This window comes from Sander lucioperca, chromosome 7, assembly GCF_008315115.2.
Source record: "Sander lucioperca isolate FBNREF2018 chromosome 7, SLUC_FBN_1.2, whole genome shotgun sequence".
NCBI classification, from domain to species: domain Eukaryota; kingdom Metazoa; phylum Chordata; class Actinopteri; order Perciformes; family Percidae; genus Sander; species Sander lucioperca.
In genome coordinates this window covers 24873462-24895879 of record NC_050179.1, presented here as the reverse complement: position 1 = coordinate 24895879, position 22418 = coordinate 24873462, and the positions used below count along the sequence as shown (strand labels likewise).

The 22418-nt window shown below is 40.1% G+C and overlaps 1 long non-coding RNA gene across 1 annotated transcript; it reads left to right on the top strand.

Annotated features, from left to right (window-relative positions):
• The first annotated feature begins 1616 nt into the window (after positions 1 to 1616).
• Positions 1617 to 15463, top strand: LOC118495460. Its single transcript, XR_004897892.1, has 3 exons — positions 1617 to 1703; positions 13970 to 13972; positions 15430 to 15463. It is a non-coding gene; the product is annotated as an uncharacterized LOC118495460 (long non-coding RNA).
• Positions 15464 to 22418: the final 6955 nt, after the last annotated feature.

The window sequence follows — 22418 nt, the reverse complement described above, 5'->3', positions numbered from 1 at the left end:
ATATAATTTACTTTATAAATAAGCTATATCCATTAATAAGACAAACTTTGGGGTTGTTAAAACATCCTTTAGTTGTTTAGTTTGTCAGGTGGACTGACCAGCCAAACAGATTTTTCAAAACCTAATTTGTTTTCCTGTTAATGGAGTATAACTGGTAAAACAGTTCAGTCCTGCATTGTGCCTCAAGGGGACATTTGATTTGCAGTAGACGGCAAACCCACAAACACAACACACAAGAGGACATGAGACATATATCACAACTATTACAGAAAACAACCACATATCTGTATGTATCTGTTAAACATGTCAAACATTTTAATAAGACATGAAATGTAATAGCAAAAAAAAGTAAAATGTTTGTCAAATCTACAAAATGCTCTCCCCTCCACCAACAGTAGTGATTCAGCTCTGGTAGAAATGCTTAGTGGCCAACAATAGAGGACTCTGTGGTTGTATTTAGATTGGTTATTGTGTCCAGTTCTCCCTTTCATTTGTTCATGGTTTCATAAAGGCCACCCAAAGCTTTGGTTACTAACATAAATCCTAATGGATGACGCCTTAAAACACAATGAGTCATTAGGACACTGCAGACATTTGATATACACATGTTCTCTTGTGATTTGTTGGTCAAATGTCCTGCCTATACAGACTGCCACAAATACAAATACGTTTTTCAGGTGGGTTTTTAATTGAATGTGGTCCTTAAGAGCAAATACGTGGGACCTTTGTCAATCTTAAAGATTATTTATCTTATATGGACCCATAATGTGCTGGCCAGTGATGGAATGTAAGTATATTTACTGTAGTACTGTATTTAAGTACACGTTTCAGGTACTTGTACTTTACTTAGTTTTCTAATAAATTAAACTACCCAACAATGTTGACGATTAAACACTTAGTTGATTGACAGAACTGTTTGGATCGTTTCCAGTTTCTAAAGTGTGAGGATTTTTCTGCATTGAGTACTTTTACTTTTAATACTTTAAGTACATTGTCCTGATGATACATACTTTTACTTAAGTGACATTTTTAATGCAGGGCTTTTACTTTCAACAGAGTATTTTTACAGTGAGGTATTAGTACTTTAACTAAAGTAAAGGATCTTACTTCTTCGTGTCTATTCAATTTAGTTGTCTCTCGAAACATCAATATCTTAATTAAAGAGCAAAGACACTGCTAAAAGACATCAGCTCCCTAAATCACTGCCTCAGAATGATAAACCTTTTGACCTGAAAGACCAAAGTGACCTCCAGGACCGGTTACTTTAAGTTGAAATTGTTCTCCAAATGGCAGACGCTCTCACTGACCTCAGTGGTAAGCTACACATGAGTCATAAGGGAACTTCTGGAGCAGTTTAGTGCTTTATTGCCTTCTTGACTGTGGGGCTGATTTTTCAGTATTTGTTTAATGTTTGTTTCTTCCAATAGCTACTGAACCACTAAGAAGTTTTCGAGGAAATAACTACGGATTGCCAATAGTCTGTTTAATCATTCATCATACAAAATAAAAATGTGAAATATTTAATCAATATTATTGATTGGATGTTGGCTAATGTTGACCCAGCAGATGGAATGCAGACCAAACTAAGAGTAATGATGTCTGTTGTTAAGATTATGCTAGACTCGCTTCACCAGACCATCCACATGCTGCGGAGCAGAGAAGGTCTGGCTAGTCCACACAGCATTCTGGGTTGGGAGAAAAACGTGCTCCGGTTAATTGGCATTTCTTTAAACCAATCACAATTGTCTTGGGCGGTGCTAAGCTCCACACGGAGCGGCTGCAAAATAGCCTCTGAAAGGAACTTGTTTTGGTGGAATGTGCATACGTTCAAAAGTTGTTTTAGTCGTGCGACAGAAAACTCAGATTGGACAGATAGTCTATCTAGCTGTCTGGATTTACCCTGCAGAGATCTGAGGAGCAGTTAACCATAGTCCTCACAAATCCACCGGAATTTAAAATTCCAACACTAAAAAAGCAGAAGGAAACAGACATCGTCGAAAAGACATGCATCCGGCAGAATTTCCTGTGGCACAGGAGCAATCCCGGAAGTGGAACGTCGAGGATATAGACTAAGATTGCGCTATTTTTACACAGATTGACAGATTGAAAGAGAGCGACTGCATCATCTGTGAGGCTTAAAGGTGCTCTAAGCGATGTTGGGTAATGGCACTTCTTGTTGACGTTTAAAGTATTTTCAAACAAAACGAGGCTAGCTCGCCCCTCCCTCCTCCTCATCCCGTCCCCTCTCCCTCCCTTCCGTGCTTCCGTGTTCTAAACCCCTAGCTCTAGGCCAGATTCATACTGTGTGCCTTTTAATAATATAATACTTGATTTTAATACACCATTATAATGTGGCTAATAAAAACTGATGGCAGTTATAGTAGTTTGAAATTAAACATGCAATTTGCAGACTGTAGTTGCATAACGTGAGGCAGAATTCAAACTCAAAGCAACCTGTGTGATGTACGGTGAAAGAGTTGTGCCACTAGCCAAAGATAATAGAATTTTGCATTCTGAATTATGGGTTTTGGCTTAGTCTTATTTGATGGGCTCTAAGATATGCCAAAGGCTGTCTTAATATACATTCAAATTTTGGAAATTGTCATTATTTGAAATTCAGGTTTTTCAAAATCTGATGTGAAATTCAATAAAAAACTGTCCAACTGTTCAAAATCAATTTCAGTTAGGAGTGACAGTCAGTTGCATCAAATTATTTGATTGTGAAATATGAAATTTTTGCGAAAAGTAGAAGAAACAAAGAATAAGGATAGGAAAGTTACTGAAACATCTGCTCTTATTTTGACAAACATTTTCGTCATTCGTACAAACGTGAAAAGTCAAAAAGCATGTAGCTGCAAAACCTCTGCATGTATTGAATTTGACAAGATCTATTGCTTATGAATTTGAAGGGTTTTTCTGTCTTACAAAATTTACATGGGCCCGCCTTAAGACAACTTTGAAACAAATACCAAATACAGTTGTGATGAAGACGATTATCATGTCTTTACTCAGACGTAATTTATGAATTTCTAAATACCTTTGTCTACTCTTTTCTATCATTTAATTTTGTGAGTTCCACCACACATGGCTGGAAACCATAATTAAGTCAGGCAGTGAGCTCATGCAGGGACCTGAATGAAAGAGACTTATTGAATCACTGCATCATAGACCCTTAAAAGCTGAGAGGAAAATCCAATGAGGAGTCTAAATATAGCAGAAATTTCCTCCGAGACAGGGCACCAGTGATGGCTGAGAGTTGTATGTCATGTACTCTCTTTGGACTGTTGACAGAACATGCTGTGAGAGCAAGAGTTAGGATACTGAACAGCACAGACAAATCTGGCTACAATTTACCAAACTGTACATAAACGTAAGTCTGTTTTTAAAAGTATTTATTTCTCAACTTGTAGGGCTCCCCTGTGACTCATAATACACTGTCATGTTGTTGTGGTAAGTGCTGTGCGTCACTGCGCTGTGCAGCTCACTGTCAGCCACAACTGCAGAGAGCTAGAAACAACTCTGTTTGTGAACTTTGGTATCAAATCATTTACTGTAATGTGAAACACAAATGACAACTGGAGCATGTCAGGTGTTTTATTTTGTTTCGATTTTATTTCATAAAACCGAGTGGTCAAAATGATTTCCCTCTCTTATGAACATCCATTTAGTTTTAAAGGGGATTGCTTAACTTTAATGAGGAGACACTGATTCCTGCAGCATTCTGTCGGATGTGAATAGTGTGTGACTTATGCGACGCACATCCTGCTCTGGGATCAAGTCTGTTTTGTATTCTGTGATTGTCGGAGCAAAATGTATTTAGTTTTTTGTAATGTAATGTAAGTTCATTAGTTCATATTAAACATGCATGAGGTTAACAGATACAGAGACAGTTGTTCAAATAAGGGATGATGAGTCTTAATTGAGTTGCATACTATATAAACCTATGTTAATTTATACTGCTGTGGATAGGACTGAATTGTGATTAAATTCTTCCTTAAGATTGTATGTATCTCTTATCCTGTATAAATGTGCATGTACATACTACTGAATTTGCAGTTTTGAACTACTGAAGAAATACACCATTCAATTAACTAAACTATGACTAAAAAAATCATACTAAGGTTATAAAAAAGTCTCTGTCAAAAACATTTAAAACTCTTGAGAATGGGGATACCAATACCTAAATTCAACAAAAATAGATTTCTGACTAAACATAACCATAAACATGTTGAATCATGCTTTAATTGCTACAAACATTTATTGAAGCGCAGATGTTGTACAATGTCAGTAAACATTTTGCTGATAAGTTCAGTATCAACATTTTGCAACTTGGCAGATACGTTAATTAACAACCTTTTTTCGCTGATAGAAAATGTAATCCGAGCAACATAACGTTTCTTTCAAACGTACTTGCTGTTGCCAATTAGTTAGCAAATTAGATTAATTATAGAATTATTGTCATCAGTCCTCTGTGCTGAATCACTGCCGTCACATTAAAAGCACCACTTCACTGACTGAGTCTGTTAAGTTAACATAGCCCTACTGAGTCTAGCTGCAGTTATGAATCCAACTCAAATCTCATAGCAAAGGTTAGAAATCTGCCTATGTATTATTCTGCTCTAATTGTTATTTAATATATATTCATTGGCGCAGTGAAACAAAAACAAAGCTTCAGCACAGGGCGACTGGCGTCACTGTCTGTGACAAATGCCAAATTCCAGAACACAGTGTGTTCTGGATCCTCTATCGGCAACCAGACCGAGGAACGTCAGTACTTTGTCACAGCATGGTCTGGCGGGCTGCCACTTTTTTTAAATCTGGGTCGAGTGAATACAAAAATTACTGTCCTGTATATCATGAGCTGGTCTCCCTGACCCTGGGTCCTGTCTACCATGAGCTAGTCTCCATGACCCTGGGTCCTGTCTACCATGAGCTACTCTCCCTGACCCTGGGTCCTGTCTACCATGAGCTAGTCTCCATGACCCTGGGTCATATGTATCATGAGCTAGTCTCCCTGACCCTGGGTCCTGTCTACCTTGAGGTAGTCTCCCTGACCCTGGGTCCTGTATATCATGAGCTAGTCCCCCTGACCCTGGGTCCTGTCTACCTTGAGGTAGTCTCCCTGACCCTGGGTCCTGTATATCATGAGCTAGTCTCCCTGACCCTGGGTCCTGTCTACCATGAGCTAGTCTCCCTGAGCCTGGGTCCTGTATACCATGAGCTAGTCTCCCTGACCCTGGGTCCTGTCTACCTTGAACTAGTCTCCCTGACCCTGGGTCTTGTATATCATGAGCTAGTCTCCCTGACCCTGGGTCCTGTCTACCATGAGCTAGTCTCCCTGACCCTGGGTACTGTGTACCGTTGAGCTTAGTCTCCCTGACCCTGTTGTGTTATGTTTTTTTGTTTTTCTGGCCCCTTTGGAAGTTATTTGTGCTCCACCCTGCTCTGCCCCTCTTCAAATACCCCAAAGCTAATACATAAAATAATACATTGATTTAAACAATAAAACAACTAACATATGTTTTCTAAGGAAAGATTTCCCCAATAAACAACTTGAAACATTTATTACAAAGTAAATTCAATATTTTCACAGTTCACAGTTCAGGAGGCAAATTCAGGTCAGTCAGGATGGAGACACTTACAGAATAAAATACAAAAAAAAAAACTTAAAGCTGCACAAATGTATTGGAGTGTTTATCTACCAGCAGAGTGCATCTGTTTCTGGTGGTCATGCTCTCTTTGCACTCACATGGTTTGGTTTGGTGGCCTCAACATGTATGCCCTACAGGAATCCATTATAATGGGCTCAAGTTCCTTGTGCTATTTTGAAATAAAGAAAACTTTAAACATTCAGCAGTTTCTCTGTATTGTTGTAAAACTTCTTCTTGCTCCCTTGTTCCAAAGGCACTGCTGCCATATGTTAATGGCGCTCATAGTTCAGGTCAGCCCTTCACTATGTCTATCAGACCTTTTCCTTTGTTGCCCTTCTGTTAGCCCTCAGTCAAGCCAGTCTGACTCATTGAGATCACAAAATCATTCCTTTGTTTATCCTTTTCACAACTAAAAGTCCATAAGTTAAAACTAACAAGATATAACACTGAAAGTGGATTATTATATAATATTATTGCTAGCTTCTGGGTAACACCAATTTTACAACCTACCTTTAATAAAAAAATAAATGGAACTGGCGCATCACTACCACTGTCTAATTTGGTACAGAAAAGCACATGTGAAAGGTATTTCAAATCCAAAATAATTATGAAAGTGGATGACTGTAACAGATCTCATGCTAGATGTGTGTCTATTTAGTACATAAAAGAGTGAGTTGTGTCTGTAATTTTTAGACATATAGACATCACTACACATAACATAGACCAGGGCACTCATGCATGGGGGGAAGAGGAGGGTTCCAGACCAGCTGGGAAAACAAGAAGAAAAAAAAATATTACTTTGTTACCACAGGACCTTCATTAACTATTAAGGTAGTGCAGCAGCATCACAATTAGCCACCTAAAAGCTACATCATCTAGAAAGTAAACTTTTACGGACACTCATACCAGCGTTAACATTAGCCAGATTGTGGTTATGTGTGTGTTGACAGGAGCTGGACTGCTGTGCCTTTCTTAACTCTGCATGTAATGTTTCACTGGAATCCTCACAGTATTTCAATGGATCTGACCCTGGACTAACAGCATGCATGCTCACATATCCCTCCCCTGGGACGTTTGGGTACATGTGGCATGTCCTTAATAAAAAATGCACAACTCTGCTCTAAACCACATGATCTAAGGAAAATCGATCAAAGGGGTAATCTATGCTGGAGGGAAAGTGCCTTTAACCTGACGAACCAGATGGTTTGTTACACAGAAACATCTGATGAGCCGTCATTGGAAACTGTTTGGAAAAAGGCATGCACTTTAAAAAATTACCTGGCAGGTGATTGGATGAACCATCTGTCTTTCATGCCTGCCATTGTTGTTTTGAACGAACGTCGCGGCCGTCACACACACCTATAGCATGCCTGTAGCTGCCAGTAGCTCCTCACCGGACGCTGATTGGTTCGGTGAGCTGGTAGTTTAAAGCTTTTCTTGAAGCCTGACAAGATGGATTTTTGTGTGATATGTGATCACGCGTGATTTTTCGCGTGATCTTGTGATATTGTGAGAATCCAGCTGCGATGCAAGGTGAAAGTCCCTACCAATGTCTGGCAACTTCTCAAGACAAGTACAGTTAGGGGTTCTGCAGATATTTTTCATATTCACAACATCTGCTTTTACAAAATATCAAAGAAATAGTGGTTTTCCAATTCACAGCAAACAGATTTTAAAAATTGTGTTGTATAACTGATGTATTTTCATAAATTGTTGCCAGTGATTGATCAAGAAACTTTAAAGGGAGATTATGACATCTTATTATAGTCAGTTATAAGGTCAACTCAATAAAAAAAAAAATTTCACATAAACTGGCTTTACAGGATGCTTCATAGTGTGGCAGGTGGATATTACTGTAAAATCCACTAGTCACACAGACTTTTTACCAGACAATTATTTTAAATACAGGAAATGCACAAGCATTGTTATTGAACTTGTTAAGAATACACATTTAAGTGCTATCAAGTTATTAATGAAATCAATACTGCACTATATAAAACAACATATACAACCAATATAACCATAAAACAATACTGCACTGCAGTACATTTGTTCTGTACTGCTGTCATGAATCAGCCACTCACGAAACTTGCCGTTGTCGCCAACTGTCCACTTACATTAAAACGTCTTCTTTTATTTTTCTTTGAATCATCCTCATCTTTTTGTTGGTTGCTTGTTTCAGCCAGACTTTTCAGCACAGTAATGTGCCGCCACATTTTTGAACTTAAATCCAAGGAAATGGCGGACTTGGTTGAAATGTGAAAAAAACAACAGTGGCAAAAAACAACTAATGAATCACTCAATTCTCAATGACTACCCGCATATGTGGCAGGTAGATTGACAGATTCACTCACCAATGGCAAAATTCACCCGCAGTTGGAGCGTCGTTGGGTGCTAATTTTAAGGCCCTGGACCTGAGACAGATATCTCTCTAATAAATCGGGATATATTTGTGTGTGTGTGTGTGTGTGTGTGTGTGTGTGTGTGTATGTGTGTGTGTGTGTGTGTGTGTGTGTGTGTGTGTGTGTGTGTGTGTGTGTGTGTGTGTCTGTGTGGTCTGTCTTTGAAATATCTTATGAACCGTTTATTCAATCTACTTCACACTTGTTTCCTTGGTACACAATAAACTTGGTGTTTGGAATTTGGAGCAGTTTGGACAGCATTGGATATTGGATATTAATAAACTATGAATTAAACTAAACGACCACACAATAAAGGTTGAGGAAAAAAAAGTATTCCGTGTCTACCCTTCACAATAAAAGTCCAGCTTAAATTCAATCAGAGCATTTCGCTAAGAGGAAACTCAATAAAAAGGCATTCTTTCCAACACTAGACATCAAACAAAAGCCAGACACTATATCATATTATGGTTGCTGTGAGCTTCTAAGCAGACGGCAGAACATAACGTCATCTCGGAGCTGACTGGGCATAGAGAGCAGTCTTCCTCCGTCTCACTCAGACTCACCCAGGGTCCGGTTGTTTAAGTGTGCTGCTAACTTATAACACTAATAACATTACTGTCAGCAAAATACCCCGCCGCGAATCAAATCTATACTTCAACGTTAAGCGGCAAGCCACTAAGCCTGTATGGAAATTAACACCTAAGCTGAAGTGTTCAATTCGTTAACGATAATAATGACCAGATGTTTGTCGATATCATCATGTATCATTGACGAAAAAGACAACACTAAAATGTAGTTAAACAAAAACTGTCTATTTTCATTGCCTTCCACCTTTTCTTTTGAGATTTAGAATTTTTTTGTATCAGAGCATTTGATCTCGGTTGTTTCTACTCTGACTTGACGTTGCAAATAAATAACACATGTATCTACTCAAAGCAACACACACATGCACACAGCTGTCTTCACTTGCATTTTTCAGGAAGGCACAAACTAATCCATCTCTGAAAAGAAAGACCGTGTGCAGAAAAAACATGACACGCTTCAACAAGTTTGATTTTTAGACTTTGGTTTTGAAAAGAGTTTTGACCACAAGTGCAGATCAGCAAATACTGGTGGTCAACCTTTCATTCCTTCAACCAGAAGAAGTGAATAAAATGTGGCATTCTGTTCTCAAAGGTTGATCTGTTTCAGACCACTAAGTGGTTACTGCTGAAGTGCATTGGATTATTTAAAAAAAAAAAAAAAAAAAAAAAAAAAAAAACTCGCTCCCTCCAGAATGAAGTTAAAAATAAATTTTATTAGCTGATCCCCATGCAGTCAGAGCATATTTCGAGGCATCCAGGCACCCATACACACACCGTGTGTTACCTAATTTGTTTGCCACCGGTACATTTACTCGTGACCCTGAGCACACAGGTCCATGCGCAAAACATTAGGCAGGTCCAAAACACAATGTTTGATTTCTGTAGGGTGTAGCCATCTGTGGAAATATTATCTGTCAAACAGTAAATGCTCTTACTGGCAGCAACTTTTGATTTTAGCAATTCTTAGTGGCAGACTGAAAATTCACAACTGTGAGACATTCTGCACTGCACACGGTGATGAAAATGGATTTGGGTGGCCGGGTTGCCTCAGTGGGTAGAGCAGGCGCACATATACTGAGAGATTTATGCCTCGACGCAGAGGTCCAGGCTTCGAAGCCGACCTGTGACGATATCCTGCGTGTCTTCCATCTCTCTCTCACCTAGCTGTCCTGTCAACATTAAAGGCGGAAAAAGCCCAAAAAATAAGCTTTGAAAAAAAAATAATGGATTTGGGCCCCCTCAGGTCTTGGTATTTGTTTATTTCCCATTTTCCCAGTCTGTTATAGGTTACATACTGTTCGCAGACAGTTCCAACTTTCAGTTTGAAATATTGCCATCATGGGCCCCCTGGTTAGCTCACCTGGTAGAGCAGGCACCCATATATAGAGGCTTATTCCTTGACGCAACGGCCGCAAGTTTGACTCCGACCTGCGGCCCTTTGCTGCATGTCATTCCCCCTCTCTCTCCCCTTTCATGTCTAAGCTGTCCTATCCAAATAAAGGCTTAAAAATGCCCAAAAAATAATCTTAAAAAATAAATAAATAAATATATATATATATATATATATATATATATTGTCATCACTCAGGAGACTGTATACAGTACGTCTAGATTGACTGAAATGTTTCCTCATGTTGCTTTTCATTTTTGCAAACAGTAAATAAATGTGTTTTTAGTCGTCCATCAATACAGTACCGCTGATTCCTACGGTGGCTCAGAAGCGCACAACAGAAAACAAAATGATGCTTCATTAAACAGTTTTAGAAAAACTATCACAAACCATAAAACACAGATCAGAAAACATTTTAAATAGGATGAACATGAAAGGGGAAAAAAACCAAGACAACCAATCAATCATCTTTTTAAATGTTAGATAAGCGAGAGATAAGGTAAACCTTTATTGTCATTGCACAGAGACCACCATGTTGATCATCGTCTTCTCCTTCTGCCAGACATAACTTCTTTATCTCTGTTCTTTCTCTCAGTGTGCCTGTCTCTCTAACATGTGGGCCCAGCTCCCTCTTAATCTGTTTGTTATCAGAATGGGCCGTTTTTTCTGAGGTTCTGGGCTACGAAGAGAGATCAACATCCCCAGAATATCTTTTCGTTATCTGGCTTCACTAAGCCTAAAAACTGCAGACACGCTAACCCCGATTTCCCACCAGTTCTGTGCTGCGTTCCGGCTGTCCCGTGGTTTTGTTTCCGAGGGCATCTCAGAAGCGGAGCGTCTTGCTGCCCGACTCACAGACTTTATTGTCTCTACAAGTCCTTTACAGAACAATCACGTGTTTATTACTGTGAACTCCATGCCTTCTCTTTTCTGGCGTATAAAATATCTGTGATGTCTTATTATGTTTTTCCACCTCCAAGATGAATCTCTCGTCGTCCGTGGTGTTGTAGAGGAGACATATACAAAATCGGGGAGGTGGGGTGTTTTCGTTTATTCACCGGCTGCTCTCGTTGTCCAACAGTCCAAACGCCCTGCGGCTTGCGTGAAAATAGACCTGGCGCATATCTTTAGCGGAGAGCTGCTTCACGCACACTTCTGGGACTCACTGTGGTGCAGTTGGTGGATTATCAAGCATTGACTTGAATGGCTGCGATTGCTCGTGGAGCCCGCGGCGCATCCGGAGCATGGCGCAGACGCGCCCGGTAGAAAATAGGGGTAAGCAGTCACACGGCGGTAGGTATCAACTCGATAAGTCAACCCAAGGTAGGGCTTGGCAATATATCCATATTACATCAACATCAAAATATGAGGTTAGATATCGTCTTAAATTTTGGATATCGTAATATCGTGATGACACATAAGTGGTGTCTTTTCCTGGTTTTAAAGGCTGCATTACAGTAAAGTGATGTAATTCTCACCAGACTTACTAGATGTTCTATTATTTTGCCTTTAACCACTTAGTCACCGTATCCACGGTATTGGTGAATATTTATCAAAACTCTCATTGTGTAAATATTTTGTAAAAGCACCAATAGTCAACCCTACAATATCGCCGTAATATCGACATCGATGTGTTTGGTCAAAAATATCATATTTGATTTTTTTCCATATCGCCCAACTCTAACCCAGGGTCTCCCAATCTAACCATGAGCACGCTCATATAAAGGGGCAGTCTTTGCAGCATAGCCAAGTCTACTGGCAGCAGAGCGGCATATTTTACAAATGAAGGGCAAACTATAATATTAGACAAATACAAAGAAGTTAAACACATAATCCATCATGGCCGTTTACGCAGGGTTTTAGAAATACCGAGGTCCAAAAACGGAGCTTACTAGGGAGGTTTGGGGGCATGATTTCCCTGATCTAAATATGTGCATTTTAAGAGATTTGGAGAGCAAAAATTGGATCACAATAGCACTAGGACTATTCAAAGAATTCATCGATGAATCAAAAAATGCGTCAATGGCTTAACTGTGTAACAATTTGGTTTTAGCTTTGTTTAGACCCCCAGGGGAGATTCAGACACAGGATTAAGTATAGAAAGTTTTTTATTTGGCCTAAGCCGAACTTGATGCATGCAAAGCAGAGTGTTTGAATGGTGAGCGGGCGGGATGGACATCCAGTGGAAGTTGATGTCGTCTGGTGGTAGAGAAGCGGTGCACTCTGCTGAGTATGACGGCAGGTAATAGCAGGTAATCAGCAGAGGCTAGTCTCGCATTGCCAGACCTTCTTCCACAGCGCATAGGAGGAAGGTCTGGCTAGTCCACACAGCATTCCGGAATAGGATAAAAACGTGCTTTGGGTTATTGGAATGTGACAGAAAGGGCTGTGACAAATCGATTATAAAAATAATCATTAGTTGCATCTCTAATTTAGAATGATCTGCATGTCATCTTGTCATGTCATATCATTCACACTAAGACACAATAAGTGAGGATCTGATGTCACACACGGGGGGCACAGACTGCTTTCATGAATCATGAAAGTGTGGCAGTGAATCAAAAGTTTTGCTCCTCCTAAGCTACCGAAACAGAAACAGAAATCCCAAATAAACCAACTTTTATCTGACATGAGTCAATTAACACAGTATCTCCAAAGAAAACAAAGCCGCAGAGGGCTCTGTCCATGGTGCTGACCGTGTCAGAGTGTGGACAGCATGCCATGACAAAGCAACTACAGTATCCAGCAAACAAGCAGGAAGCAGTAAGATTTGTGTAATAGGCCCTTTTCATGACAGCCAACTAGACATGTCACAGCAGGAGAGTAATTAATAATGACTGCGTTCCATGTAGCGTCATAGGTCCGAAGGCTTGTGAATCACGATTAAGACCTAATGGGACACTTCAATGGAGACAAGCCGTCATTAATGTTATTAGCCACGTCAAAGCTGTTCTTGCTCTGATAAGTCAAAATGTCTGCTGTGGAACGTCTTATATAACCTTTATAACATCAGCAACTGCACGGAAAGTTGATACAAACAGGGCAAACACAGAGCAAGAGAGCACTGACAGAAATCTTTCTTCAGACTAACGGCTTTTACTGTTCAGGGATCAACATGTGGAATTCCTTACCTACTGAACACAAACTGGATCCTGACTGGGATTTTGAAATAAGGCAAGGTTGAATCATGCTGATTGAAGACAGAGGCTGTCCCTCTTCTGCTGTTGCCACACACACACACACACACACACACACACACACACAGACACACACAGACTTGGTTAATGGCGTGGACTGATGAACCTATACACTGACCGGCCAATTTATTAGACACACCTCCAACAATCTAATATAGCTCCTCTACTATAAAGTATATGCTGCATTTAATGTTAAAGGGCAACTATTATGTAGCATTTTCAGGATTATACTTGCATTTTGTGTTTGTACTAGAACATGTTTACATGCTTGAATGTTAACAAAAAAAAACCTTATTTTTTTAACTATTTTTCTCATACTGCCCATGGCTGCTGCACTTGTATTCACCCTCTGTATTAAGCTGCAGACACACTGACAAGATGGCCGACCCTCGGCAGAAAATATTATCGGCTTGGTGTGTCTCGAGCTTTAGATGCTCTGTAGGAGCGCCTGTCTCTTTAATCCCTCCTCCCGAAAAAGCCCAGTCTGCTCTGATTGGCCAGCGCGCTTCCTGGAATCTCCGGAGCCTCCACTCCGTGTTTCACTAGCTTAAGCTGGAGTTACTGCAACGGAGTATACAGCAGGACTTTGTACCGTGAAAAATCACCAGTAAATGCTTCTAAACCAAATAGTACACAACCAGACATGTCCCAGCAGTAAAGTGACCAGAATTTGAGGAGAAATGACCAGCATTGGCCGAGATTAAAGCTATGTCGCGTTAGCATGTAGCTACTTAATAGTTAGCAGTATGTTAACGTTAGATTGTAGTGGAACGAAGCAGCACTTTCTACCGTCAAAAATTGCAGATAAAGGCTTCTGAACCAAACACTACCCAATCAGACATGTTTCAGCAGTAATGCGACCCGAAATTGGGGAGAATTTAACAACATTGGCAGCCCAGATGACATTGTTTACTGCCATTAGCCATGTAGCTACTTCAGTTAGCAGTTGACACTAATAGAATATAGCAGCAATTTCTACAGAAATCTCAAATAAAGGCTTTTAAACCAAATATTACTAACAGAAAATGTTTCAGGAGTAATGTGACCTGGAATTGGGGAGAATTTAACAAAACTGGCAGCCAAGGTGACATTGTTTACTTCTGTTAGCATGTAGCTAGTTACATGGGACAATGTTAACACCGCAGTGGTTTAAAAAAAAAAAAAAACACTCCAGTCCTGCGTACTTGGAGCAGATGACCAATCTTAGAAGGCCGACTTAGAGTTGCGTAAGACTTAGCTGAGAGTAGAAAAAACTGTTGAAACCAGAGTGTTCAGAACAGTTGGAAATCTGAACGTTTTAGCTCACAGGGATTTGTCTAAAATACGTTTACCTCATTATATGAAGTTTAATCCAACATTATAACATTGTAGATATGACAGAAAACACGGAAAAGCATAATATGTGACCTTTAAAGTGCTCATATTATGCTTTTTGGCTTTTTTCCATTTCTTTTATTGTGTTATATATCTTTTTTTTGTGCATGTTATAGGTTTACAAAGTGGAAAAGCCCAAAGTCCACCCCAAAGGGACTTACCATCTCCAACAGAAAACACTGTTCACAAACTGCACCAAACAGCTCTATTGTAGTCCAGCCTTTACTTCAGAGATGAACGTGCGTCACTTTGTAACACACGTTATAATGCTTGCCTAGCTGCGAGCGTGGCACGCCCTCATACTCTGTTTCTGACTAGCTAGCAGTGCTTAGTAGCTACTGCGCGATTCCCAACAAAGATGGTACAGAAGTGAGATGCCTCACTCTGTAGCTAAAACAGAGAGCTCAACACACAGGGTGAAAAGAGGAGCTGCAGCAATGTGCAGTACAACAAAAATATGGTATTTTTTGAAAATTAAACATGTAAATAAATATGTAAACATATTCTGGTACAACCTCTAAATACAATTATGAACCTGAAAATGAGCATAATATGAGCACTTTAATGGTTTGTTGTTAAATGTCAGAGTTGTTAATTAAATAATATGTTTTAGCAATGAGGGCATAGTTGGTGATGGTGTGGTACTGGACTACATTATATTCAGAGGTGTTTCCAATATTCTGCACCCCCCATGGATGTAAATAGGGAGGACAAAAAATTTGAAACACCTCTGACTATAATGTAGGACAATACAACACCACCTTTAACTATTGCCTCCCCAGCACTGCAGAGGAAGGTCTGGCTAGTCCACACAGCATTCCAGGATGGGAGAAAAATGTGCTCTGGTTTAACGGCATTTCTTTAAACCAATCACAGTCGTCAAGCTAAATACTGTACGGTGCCGCTGCAAAATAGCCTCGGGAAAGAACTTGTTTTGGTGGAACGTGTACGTTCAAAAGTTGTTTTAGTCGTGCGAGAGAAAACTCAGATTGGACAGATAGTCTAGCTAGCTGTCTGGATTTACCCTGCAGAGATCTGAGGAGCAGTTAACCATAGGCCTCATAAATAGACTGGAGTTTAGAATGCCAACAGACAGAAAGCCCAAGGTAACGGATATCCGGCCTAAACGAGGGTCATCCGGCGGAATTTCTGGCTGCACCAGAGCAATCCCAGGAGTGGAACGTTGTGTATATAGATTAGCATCAGACAGACGGAGACAGAGACACACAGACTGAGACTGAGTTCAGGCCACAATAACATTCACTGTCACACTGAAAAAGGTCAGTTTTGGTAACTTGGTCTAGATTCAAACCCTTGAGCTTCAATTTCACCACCTGCATGACAAAAAAATCTATCTTTTCATTGCCATTTAAGCAGGGGAACATATCACACTGAGCTGCTGTATGTGTGACTATATGCTTGTATAACCTGTAGCAGACCCCATAGATATGATTATAGTATTCTGTCTGGCATTGGTCTGAAACATATCCTCTTCCACATGCTGGGTGAAGGGTGTGTCACATTTCAGGTCCCTTGTGCCCGTCGTGTATGGAGTCGTCACTCATCGATTAAACTGATCTTATACTTAATGCTGCTTAATGTTCTCCTGTTGCTTGCTTCCCATAAAGTATTTTATGCTTTTTTTGGCTACTTCCACCCGCTCCAATGTTGTCATGCCATTTTTAGCTGTATTATCATTAACATGATTGTTTATTTTCAAATGTAACATGTCAATGTTATCAATGTTTTGCTGTTTCTTTACCTTTCCTTGTTTTTATTCTTTTATTTTTTTAGGGATACTATTGTAACATCTGGCCAGCGACAACAAAAGAAAACTAACTTTTTGGATTATTCTGTTATATTCACAGCAATGTTCAATAATATGAACTGTCCCTGTCAATTAAATGAATTAATAATCAGTGGCATGCTAGTGGCAACAAGAGTAAATGTGTCGGTTTATTCAGATGTGCTGTCAGCTGGAGTTTCATTTTTTTTTTTCTCTCACTTTGGTGGCTAGTTCAAAATACAGAGTTGACATTAAATATGATTGGAATGGAGGATATCAAATTCTACTCTATATCAAATACATAAGTCAATTAAGTTTTAAAATCATAACAGAGACAGACATGCAGCTGCAAGGCCTCTGTGAACACTTATTGAATAAGAGGAAAGGAAAGGACTGGCCAAAAACAGAATTCATATGTTTGAGAGTGTAATGAAATAAAAACAAGTTGGAAGATAACCTGTGACACTGGTTTGCTTACGGGTTAATTCTCTTACTTACAGGTATTATAATTGAAATTCAATAAATCCCGAAGGGCCATAACAGCTCAGTTAAGTTGTCTATGAGCTGCAGCAATCCTGGCTTCCTGGATCTGCTGTTTCTTACCTACTTACTTATTTAATGAATCTTTAGTTTAGTGAGGAGAGACCCAACGCTAGCCATTATTAAAACAACACAAAGTAAGCACCCTGGTGGCTCAGTTAGTCATGGTATGCATGTGTGGTAAATGTTTATTTTGATGTCCTGAGTTTCAATGCATTCGTGGTTCTTTGTTACATGTCGACTATCTCTTTACCAGATCCTTCTAACGCTGGAAAACTGTCCAAAAAGAACAAAGATAATGAATCAGGACAGGGTTTCATTTTTTTGTTGAGAGAAATCCACCTTAAAGCATTTACTTTCCTTGGACAGCGGTTTTGAGCCGTGCAAGGCAACATCTTGGTCAGTTTACCCGTCTATCACAGGATGGCTCACTTTGATATGAGCTTTTGAGAGTCTGACTCAAATTTCTTTGGGACTGTTGGAGGAAAAGACCCAGCAGGCAAGAAATCAAACCAGGGTCCTTCTGTGAGGCAACAGCACTGTTCTCAGAAAGATGCATGTCTGTTATAATATATCTTATCTTCTCTCAGAGGTAGATTCTAAGTGTAGTGCAATACATTTAAATCATCTTAGTTTGGAGCCCCACGTGTTTAATATTAACCAGATATTGCTGTTGAGTTTTTCATGTATTCATGTAGCCGTCTCTAGTTCCATGATATTGGAGAGAAGGCAGACATCTCTACGGCCGACATCTCCAACACTGGGCAACTCACACTAGAACAATCTAGATTGATAACTGTCAGCGTATTGTCACCATGAGCAACAGATACAGTTTGTTTAAAGTGTGCGCTGAGTGCAACGAAGTTGCAGAGTTGGATAAACCAGAACTGTGACCTGAAGGATCTGTTGTGAGACGACATTATGAGCCATGCAAAGTGGGAGTGATGGGAGCTAGCACAGCTAGGCCTATTCCTGCTATAAGTGCACAGAATGCGGATACAACTGCACTGCCCAACTAAATTGTATGCGGGTTGGTTCATATACAGTAACTGTTGCGGCCTGCGTATGGGCAATTGTGCAGGTGACAGAAGCCGGCGTATAGTGGCAGATAATCTGCTGCAAAACTGTGACAATTTATGTTTACAAGAAACTTTTTTTACCAAAACAGGATTTGGGGAAACTGAACTCTTATAGTGACGGTTTCCATGGGGCTGGTGAGTCCACTACAGACCTATCTATGGGAAATGTAAGAGGAAGGACAGCAGGAGGTGTGGCTATCCTTTGGCATGAAAAAATGGACTCTGTGATTAGTGTCATCAGGTTGGAAGTTGACTGGTGTATTGCTGTCCAGATAACAATTAACAATAAGGAGTTTAGTATCCTGAATGTATATACACCATACGAGTCACATAAAAATGAAGATGAATACTTGAATAGACTGGCTTTCATAAACTTTTATTTTCTATAAACATCCTACAAGTTGTTTATGTGCTGGGAGATATGAATGCTGACCTTTCAGCCAGGAGTTCACTCTTTGCTAAGCATTTGCTACAGTTCCGTGATGATAATAATCGTATACTATCCAGCCAAAGGCTCTTACCTGCAGATAGCTATTCTTACATAAGTGAGGCACACAACATCATGGCCAGACCACTGCATCAGCACTCCTGATGCGCATTCTAGCCAGAGCTCAATAGAGATTGTTTATGGTGCATCCATGTCGGATCACATTCCTTTTATTATGTAACTTGACTGTGATAGTCTCCCTGAGATGTCTCAGGAGGTTAATGGTGCCCATAAGGCTAAACTGGATTGGTCTAAGGCAGGGGTCACCAACACAGTGCCCGCGGGCACCAGGTAGCCCCCAAGGACCACATGAGTAGCCCTCAGGCCTGTTCTAAAAATGAAAATTGAATATTGATATTATCTGTTTCGCACCTTGTTAAGTCATTGTTGACAATTATTGATAATGAGAAATCATTAACGTGATCAATGTCTTCACATAGATGAGTATCATTAATCATTAATAATCATATATAACTAAAGGCAAACTGAGCAAATTTGTTATTTCAGAAGAGTGTATCAAACTGGTAGCCCTTCGTATGACTCAGTACCCATGAAGTAGCTCTCAGTTTCAAAAAGCTTGGTGACCCCTGGTCTAAGCTCACACATGAAGATGTGCTGTCATACTTCAGAAGATCTGATGTACTTTTGAGCAATATATCTCTGCCCAAAGATGCAATTTTGTGTTATGATGTAAATTGTGATATAAGCTCTCACCATGAGGACCTTTGTGCCATGTATAATCATATTGTGGGATCTGTGTATGAGGCCAGTAGGCCATGCTTTACTTATCCTAATAAAAGACACATCATCAAGCCAGGGTGGAACAAATACTGTATGTGGCAGTTCATCATGCTGAAGCTAATAATGTTTTTAAGGCCTGGGTCAGGACAGGCAGGCCCAGAGAGGAGCCTGTCCTGGAACTCAAAAATCGTACTAATGCTAGTCGTAAATATGCACTTCGTTATGTCAACAAATATGAGCAAGAAATAAGAACGGACTCTATGTCTGAAAAGCTCCTTGGTAATGATCTTACTGGCTTCTGGAAGGAGGTGAGAGCTCTGAACAGGGACAGTGCATCATTACCATGCAACATAGAGGGAGTCTCTGGGACTGAAAACATAGCTGAGTTGTGGAGGCAATATTACTCTGACCTATTTAATTGTGTTAAAAGTGAACCCTACGAGGTTGGCCATATTGTCAATTGTGGGAATCACAGCCAATGAGGTCTATCAAGCTTTTACACAGCTAACTGATAACAAAGCTAGCGGTTCAGATCAAATTGCTGCAGAGCACCTGAAATGGGCCAGCCCGAAAGTTGCAGCTCTTCTTGCCATTTTTTGGTGCCTATCATTAAAGACAAAGCGGGCAAGGCAGGGAGTGTGGATAATTATCGACCTATTGCTTTAGCTAGTGTATTATCAAAAGTCCTGGAAATAATTTTTTTAGACAGGTTGTGTGTTTATTTGTACACTTCAGATAACCAGTTTGGCTAAAAGGCCAAGCATGGTACTGATTTATGTATTTACGCACTAAAAGGGTAGAAACCTACAGAAGACAAAATTCCTCTGTCTTTATTGGTTTTATTGATGCCTCCAAGGCTTTTGACCGAGTTAACCATCACAAGACGTTTTTGAAATTGAGCCGAAGAGGAGTACCAAACAGTATAATTAGGATCCTGGCTTTTTGGTATGCCAATAAGAGCATGCAGATCAAATGGGGGAATGTATTCTCCCTTTTGGTGTTGGTAATGGAGTCAGTCAGGGGGGCGTTATTATGGAACCCACGCAACTTCTAGGCAAGACCCGCCCTTCAATAGCATTCACACACTACTACTGGCCAGGCGTCCATGCTTACGCAAGGTAACGTAACCCGATTTGTTCAGGTCCTCAGGGCCCTGACCAATTGGCTATCCTAACCTTAACCACTCAAGGTCAATGCCTAACCCCAACCAATCGAGCTGCTTCATAGGGCAGGACTTGCCTAGAAGTTACGTGGGATCCATAATAACGCGTCAGGGGGGATATTATCACCAGCCCTCTTTAATATCTACATGGATGACCTGCCTGACCAGCTAAGAGGGTGTAAAACAGGATGTATGATTGGTAACACGCTAGTGAACCATCTTATGTATGCTGATGACGTGGCTGGGGTCTCTCCTAGCAGTGCAGGTTTCAGGAGTTGTTGAATATATGTTCTGACTATGGTGTTTGGTTATTATCTGTAGAGTGAAAGGAAGGGATAAGAACCTTTTTTTCCCATCTTTTCATCTGTCAGGGCAAGTGCTATCGGTTTGTTGTGTGGTATCTGAAGATTTACAACTTTGACTTAAGGTTTGCCATATAAGGGAATTCCTATGAACTTTACCCTACTGTTGCTGAAACATTTTGAAACCGTTAACATTAGAAGGGGCCTCCTAAGACAGAAGATATTTTGTTGGAGCTATACCATGTATGGGGCCTTAAATGGTCAGTTCCCTACTCCAATCATATACTCACACCCCCACCTTATGTATACAATGCACAAAATATATATCATATTTTAACAGTAGAACTTCAGAGCGACTTTTTGGAAGTTCAGGTCTGTCGTCTCGACAGATTTCCATGGAGTCTGTAAATTGATGCTGAAATCTTTGATGTAATAAACCTTTTTATAATCAAGATCAGTGTCAGCGAAGTTCCTCTTCCACACATCGGCAACGCAGCACTGCAACTAAAGATACAACAGTTGTAAAAGTAAGTATCTGGGTCACATCTTAACGGATCAAATGTCAGATGATGATGACATGTACAAGCAGCGCCGCATGTTATATATACAAGCGAACATGCTCGCCAAGAAGTTCTCATGGTGTTCTGATACTGTCAAGATAAACCTCTTTAGAGCGTATTGTACTGCTTTTTACACTGCCCCCTTATGGGTCAAGTTTAAAAAGGCAAGCTTCAATAAGCTACGGGTTGCTTATAATGACTGTTTGCGCATACTACTCAGAAAGCCAATGTGGTGTAGTGCAAGTGAATTGTTTTGTCAAGCTGGAGTCAATACATTCTCTTCTTTACTGAGGAATCTAATGTATAAGGTTATTGGTCGCCTGAATTCTAGGCTCAGTGCTGTGCGATACCAGTCACCCTCATGGGAATACTGGAAGATGTCTTTTTTTAATTTGTGTCTGTTGTTTTGTATCTGTCCTTTTTAATCATGTCATATGTTTGTTTTTAGTTTTTCTAAATGAGTCTAATAATAAAAAGCTATCTATCTATTTAACACCCTGCTGCCCCCAAGCTCATACTAACAAGCCTGCATATTGTAGGCCTATTTGTTTTTTTTCTTATTTCTCTTTTTATAATTTGTTTGATTTATACTGTCTCCTCCTGTTGCGCTCTATCCCTTCTATATTTGTCACACAGAAAGCCCCTTCACACACACACACACACACACACACGATTCACAAGGTTAAAAACAGTAGTGTCGCTGACACGGCTGGTAAAAACGGCATCCTGGGTAGTTGATGAAATGCCATCATTTTTCAGAGTTACAGGTGCTTGAATAATTATGTAATCATATCTTCTCATATGCATAAAGGTGGATTTATTTTGTAGAAATGACATTCATTCACATGATGATTGGTTTCCTTCTGAAACAGGGTAGTTTGAGCCCAGCGGTAGCTCCATCACGTTGCGTTCATGTGTGTCGAACTGTTGGAAAGAGCAGAACTGAACATGTAATGTGACTGGAGCACTTTGATGCACATTGAGGCCTGTTTGATATAGAAATATAGCTTAAAGGTTACCATGTTACATCAGTCCCTTCTGCTCTGTCCAGTTTGTGTGTCCACTGTCCAGTCTAACTACAAGCCCATAGGAAAACCCAAAATGGAGACATCCTCCCAATGCGGGGGTATTGCGTATCACTCTAATTGTTAGTCAAGGTGAGG